A 6,235-nucleotide genomic window follows, 5' to 3' on the forward strand; every position below is an offset into this window, starting at 1 on the left:
AGTTGTGAAAGAACAGGAAGTGATGTCCACTGCCATTTTGTAGATGAACTATTTAGAAACACAAGAGGTACCATACTAATCTGGAATCAACCAACTCAGACTAATAGTTCTCAGTATTCTCTTTCTGACAGCAGCATCAGAACTCAGCTGCCATAACCCTCAGTTTTTCCCCCAATAATGAATTTATCTAATTGGTCATGAACATAATTTTACCACTTTTAGCAGAATTCCTACCAACTATTGACAAGGGTCTCTTTATAATTTTTCTAAAGAGTACTTCTTAGTTCCAGCATTCTGATGTATAGCAAGTAGTTTACCTATATCCTGTCTACATCCTTAAGTTTTATAGCCCTTATTGATAAATCCCCTCTCTCTACATCTTTGAAAGACAAAACAGACACTCTTTAATAAGCTGGGGTTTACACATGCTAGTATATACGAATTAATTATCAACAACAAGCCATAACATAGAGAATTAAACTTTACGTCACAGTTTGCCATACAGGGAAAAACTGCCCACCACAACATGCTGCATTGTGCCATGAAATAAAGATTCAAATGAGAAGTGCTGTTTAAATTTAAATGAATTCAGATAAAAAATCAAGAGAATAAAAAAAGCAAGGAGATTTGCCAAGTAAAAATAATAAAAACTGACTTAACATACCATTAACGTGTCCTCCTATATTAAAATCATGAAATAAGACAGAAAATAAATTAATGCTTAACACTACTACTGCCTTTAACATCTTTAAATCCTTGTCTTAAAATGGGTTTCAAAATGCAACAAACACCAAAAGAGCTCTGATGAACAATGTAAAATGTAGATGGCAGGGAAGTATATAAAAACAAGTCAGCCACTAAGTAAAGCTTAAACAATAAATACAACTTGATGGTAAAATGTCAAGACATGATCTCTGTATTTAGTCATCTTCATCACTCTGTGTAACAGTTATTTAATTATATAAATATTCAAGTATGGAACGTTTTGAACTCACTCCATCAGTGAAGAGAAAAGTATCAACTATAGACTTCAAGACTCCTCTTTGGTCACAAGAAGAACTTGGCAACATACTTCTAGAATGTAATTTTTTTTTAATTTATTTCTATTCTACTAAACAAAACCAATAAGTACTACCACAAACCAGATAAGATGATTTGTCTTAAATATGACATGAAGCAAAAGTGGAAAATGACTTTTTGACTACAGAATATTGTATTACAGCATAATCAGGCAAATTAACGTTTATTTTTCCCTTACACTAAGAAACAAAGCATTTGCAATAGAAAGGTGTGTGGCCTAATCATTTTGGGAAAATTCCAATTTCGATGTATACAAAATAGTATTAACCCTAAAAATTCACAGCTCAGGGAGAAGCAATGTCCATCTGACATCCTGTCTGTACAGAATAATCTTGAATAATTCTTCAAGTACTACAAAAGTCATAGGAAGAGAAAAAAAAAGTGGGAAATCAGAGAAAACAAAATTATTTTACTTGAATCTTAACGAAAACCCAATATGCTCACACAAAGTCAATCTACTGTTCAAATGAGAGAGCAAGAGAGACCATCAAAACTGTTCCTAACATGGCAGGGTCCCTCTTGAGTGGCCATATCCCCGCAATAACAACAGGAACAGATATACTTCCCACGGACAGATCTCAAGAGTATTAAACCGGTACTGTTATCGATTTAAAACCAAAGGAAAAGGGGTAACCTTTCTAAGGGAATCGCCATTACTTCCCTCTCCCGCTCCCCCTCCCTTCAGTGTATACACGGGCCTGTGTATGAAGAAACTGCCTTGGACTTCTGCAGCACTGCAGCAGACTAAAGGATGGGGAAGGGTAGGGGGAAAGAAACGCTTCCATCACCCCTACAGAAGTGGGGTACAGACTTCCTGGGGAGCGGGAGGAATCTACCCAGTAGACTATCCAGAGCAGTCTCCCTTCTCAAGAATACACAGACACTACAAAGGAGAAGAGGGAGGAGCAGAGGGATCAGAAGGGAAGGGGACCTCGCGCCTTTAAGTCGGGGTGCACATCAACCCTGTCTCCCTAGGAGGGCCACACCTTCCTCGAGACATCCCCTTCCACCACCCCTTCCGGTGACCCTCAGGAAAGAGGAATGCAATTGCTCTTGCCCCTCAAAACAGGAGGGCGCCTAGTTCACCAGCTTCCTCACCCCACCCACAGAATCACAGACCCTCCTTGTCTCCCTCCCCCACCCCACCCCCACATCCCAGCTTCCGCGCAGCGGTCAGAGTGGGCCGAATTTCCCCGCCCCCTCCATGTCTCCCTTTCCCAAAGCAGAGGTGCCCTTACCCTTTCGCCGACAGGTCTGGGGCGGAGTAGGCAGGCGCAGCCCCCTGCAGCGCCGAGAGAGCCGCTAGGCTGGAGGGCGAGGAGTGAGGAGGAGGAGGGGGCCAGGCGACAGACCGCCGCCCCCCCCCCCGGAGCCCCAGCAAGCCGCCCAGCCCAAGCTCTGCGACAAGGGGGGGGGGGGGGGGGGGGCGAGGGGACGACTGGGGTCGAGGAGGCGCCCTCAGCGCTTGGGCTCAGCTAAGATGGCGCGGGGAAGTGCCGGGAGCCGCCGCCGCCGCCGCCGCCGCCTCGGGGGAACCGGCCCGGGCCTCGGCCGCCTCCTGTCCTCACACAGCCGAGGCCCTCTCGGTCCCCCGCCGCGGCCCCTCGGCGGGCGGGCCCACGCACAGCCCTCCGCCACCACCACCACCCCTGGGAAGGGGGCGCTCACAAAGGGAAGAGAGGCCCCGGGCCGGCCGGCCGGCGGCGGGGCGGGGTCCCCAGGGGCCGGAGGCCTCAGAGGTTGCGGGTGCCTCGCGCTCTCGGCCCGCGAAGGGCGCAGGCAAGCGGGACCCCTCCTCTCTCCTTAGGCAGGCGGCGGCACCGACTCACTCTCTTTGCCACCCTCCCTCTCTCTCTCCGAGCCCTGAAGCCACAGAGCCCGGCCGCTGCCCAGATTCCCCCCCTTCCCCGACACCACTCCCCTCCTCCCGACAGTCATCCCAGTCTCCGATCTCGCGAGATTTCCCGCCTGACAGGCTCGACCCTGCGCGAGACAAGACTGCGTACGCGTGCACGCCCTCACGGGAACGCGCGAGTGCTAACACTGGACGGAGTCTCACGAGTGTCCCCGAGTTTACAGCCTCTGTCCGGCCCCGGCTCGCTCAGCTGGCGGAGCTCTTCTGCCACGCGTGCGTCAGGTGCATTTATTTCACCCTGAAACCTAAGAAAGAAGAGCTTATATGCTCTCCTCCGCCTCTGCTTTTCCCACTCCCAAAGTATCTGCACCCCCCACCCATAACCCTGAGAATGAAGTTTTCCCTGACGTGTTGAATAATCCCCTTCTTACACACTTTACTTCAATCCCTCCTTGGAATTCAGAGATAAGATGGTCAGCGTAATCAGTATATAATTGAGTTTTTCAGATTCGAAAAGTTTATAATAATTTTTGGAACGGTAATAAGAGAAATACAGATCTACACCATCCTATATGTTAGCGATGGTAGAAAAAGGACAAATTCTTGAAAAGTTTTTGTGGAGTGAGTAGGCTGAGTAATAAGAGCAGTAAACAAACTGAAGAGTTCTAAGAGAAGAGGTAGTGCTTCTCATTTTTTGTAATGAAAACCTTTTAAAGGGGAAAACCTCTTGGGTGGGCCACAAAGAGAACAATTTTATTCAAGAACCAAAAGGTATGCCTAAAGTTCAGTCATAAAAAAATCTTTTTTCTTCAGTGTATAAAACTGAGATAAATAGATGTGTCATGTGGGACTTGTAAGTGAATATGTACGCCAGAACAATAATTGGAAGTTAAACTAGGCAAGTACGTTGGCTGTGATCAGAAAAAAAACTAGCTCTCTGCTTCAGCGGGATGTATGTATAATTTGTTCGCAATGTTCCCTCTCCTAGTAAGAGTCCTTGCTTTGCAAATCAGTTGGTCATTACTCTTTTCATCTATGTCATCAATCTTTCTCAAAGGGGCAACTTCCCCTCAGCATGAAAAACCAAAAAATGCCCTAATTTATTCTTCTTTGAGATTGAAGGAGAGATTACAATCTTCACCGTACCTCTCCTTCATAGACAAGTTCTTGGAAAAGTTGTATATCATCCCACCTCCACTGAAAATGAAAACTTTGATCCTGCCAAGGTCAAGAGTGACTTCCTAGTTATATCTAGTGGAGTAATCATTTTAATCCTTTCCTTCTTGACATCTACAATAGTTGGCATAGTTGATACTCCTTTCATCTTGAAATTTGTGTTCCTCTATGGCTTTTTCAGCACTGCTCAGAAACAGTTTTTCTTGTACCGTCCTGTCCCTGGAGCCCTTCTCCCGCCACATACTTCTTAAATAATGCCCCTCCAATCCTGATCCCATTTTCTGAGAGTGTTACAGCAAGAATGTTCTCTTCTGGTTACTTTATACATTTGGGAATGGAAAGAGATTCATGCTTTCCTGTAGTATTTGTTCTTAATTTTTAATAGAAAATTTCAAACAAACAAAAAAGGAGTCAGAATAGTAAACCTCATGACTTACCCCAACTTCACTGGTTATCACACTTCATCATTCTTGTTTCACCTGTTCTCCCACAACCTTTTCCCTCACCCCATGGGGGTTTGTTTGTTTGGCTGTGCTGGGTCTTCCTTGCTGCATACAGGCTTTCTCTAGTTGAGGTGAGCAGGGGCTACTCTTCTTGTGCATGGGCTTCTCATTGCAGTGGCGTCTCTCTTGTTGCAGAGCTCAGGCTCTAGGGGCACAGGTTTCAGTAGTTGTAGCATGCGGGCTCGATAGTTATGGCGCATGGACTCAGTTACTCTGTGGCACGTGAATCTTCCTGGACCAGGGATGGAACCCCTGTCCCCTGCATTGGCAGGCCGATTCTTATCCAGTACCACCAGGGAAGTCCACCCTCATGCACTTTTAAGTAAATCTCTAACAAACCATGATAACATTTCACCTGTAAATATTTACTTTAACATGTATCTCTGATTTCTGATATCTCTGGTATCTGAATGCCAAAGAATTGATGCTTTTGAACTGTGGTGTTGGAGAAGACTCTTGAGAGTCCCTTGGACTGCAAGGAGATCAAACTGGTCAATCCTAAAGGATATCAGTCCTGAATATTCATTGGAAGGACTGATGACAAAGCTGAACTTCTAATACTTTGGGCACCTGATGAAAAGAACTAACTCGAAGAACTAATTGGAAAAGACCCTGGTGCTGGGAAAGATTGAAGGCAGGAGGAAAAGGGGATGACAGAGGATGAGATGGTTGGATGGCATCACTGACTCGAAGGACATGAGTTTGAGCAGGCTCTGGGAGTTGGTGATGGACAGGGAAGCCTAGCATGCTGCAGTCCATGGGGTCACAAAGAGTCGGACACAACTGAGCAACTGAACTGAATATGTATCTCTAATAAATACTTTTAACATAACCATGATTTCTTTATCACACCTTTAAAATATGTCCTTAATATGATTTAATACCCAACTCATGTTCAGTTTTTTCCCCAATAGTTTCCAAAATATTATTTCATACCCCATTTATCTGAATCGGGATCTGCACTTTGCACTTGATTGATAAATATGTCTCTCAAGTTTTTTTTCATGTATAACATTTTCCCTTCCTTTTTTTCTTCTCCTTTCCTTTTTTCTTCCTTTTTCATACACAGATTATTTGCTGAAGAAACCAGATTATATATCTTAAGAAATTTCCACATTCTGGACTTGGCCAGTTGCATCCTTATGATGTCATTTCACATTTGCTTCAATCACTATTTTTCTTGTAAACTGGGAGTGAAATCTAAAGGTTTGATGTTGGGAACTTTCCTGGCAGCCCAGTGGATAAGACTCTGCCTGGTTGGGGAGCTAAGATCCTGCATGACCTATGGCATAGCCTAAAAAAAATTTTTTAAGACTAATAAAGGTTTGTTGTTGTATAGGGAGTATTTTTATAGTATTTTGTATCAGCCATGACCTTGTTCTCACACTTATCTCTGTCTAAATTACAGCTCCCCCACACCCCACTCTGTTTCCTCAACACATAGGGCATCTTAAGAGACTCTGGCTGTCTTAATATTATTATTATTATCCCAGATCTGTGCCTATGATCTTGTGCTAATAGGCCTCTTTCCTCAAATTCTTCAAATTTCACACACACACACACACACCTACAGGGGCATATCCCAAAGTCAGATTTGTTCAACATGAAGGTATTTTTAGTA

The 6,235-nt window shown here is 44.6% G+C and overlaps 1 protein-coding gene across 1 annotated transcript in view; it reads right to left on the reverse strand.

Annotated features, from left to right (window-relative positions):
- The window catches only part of TAOK1 (TAO kinase 1), a 109,505-nt gene extending 106,499 nt beyond the window's left edge, over window positions 1-3,006 (reverse strand). Inside the window, exon 1 of the mRNA XM_006042150.4 lies at window positions 2,319-3,006. The gene's annotated coding sequence lies outside the window, so the exon portion shown is untranslated. The remainder of the gene's footprint in view (window positions 1-2,318) is intronic.
- Window positions 3,007-6,235: the final 3,229 nt, after the last annotated feature.

Source organism: Bubalus bubalis, chromosome 3 (assembly GCF_019923935.1).
Source record: "Bubalus bubalis isolate 160015118507 breed Murrah chromosome 3, NDDB_SH_1, whole genome shotgun sequence".
Taxonomy (NCBI): Eukaryota; Metazoa; Chordata; class Mammalia; order Artiodactyla; family Bovidae; genus Bubalus; species Bubalus bubalis.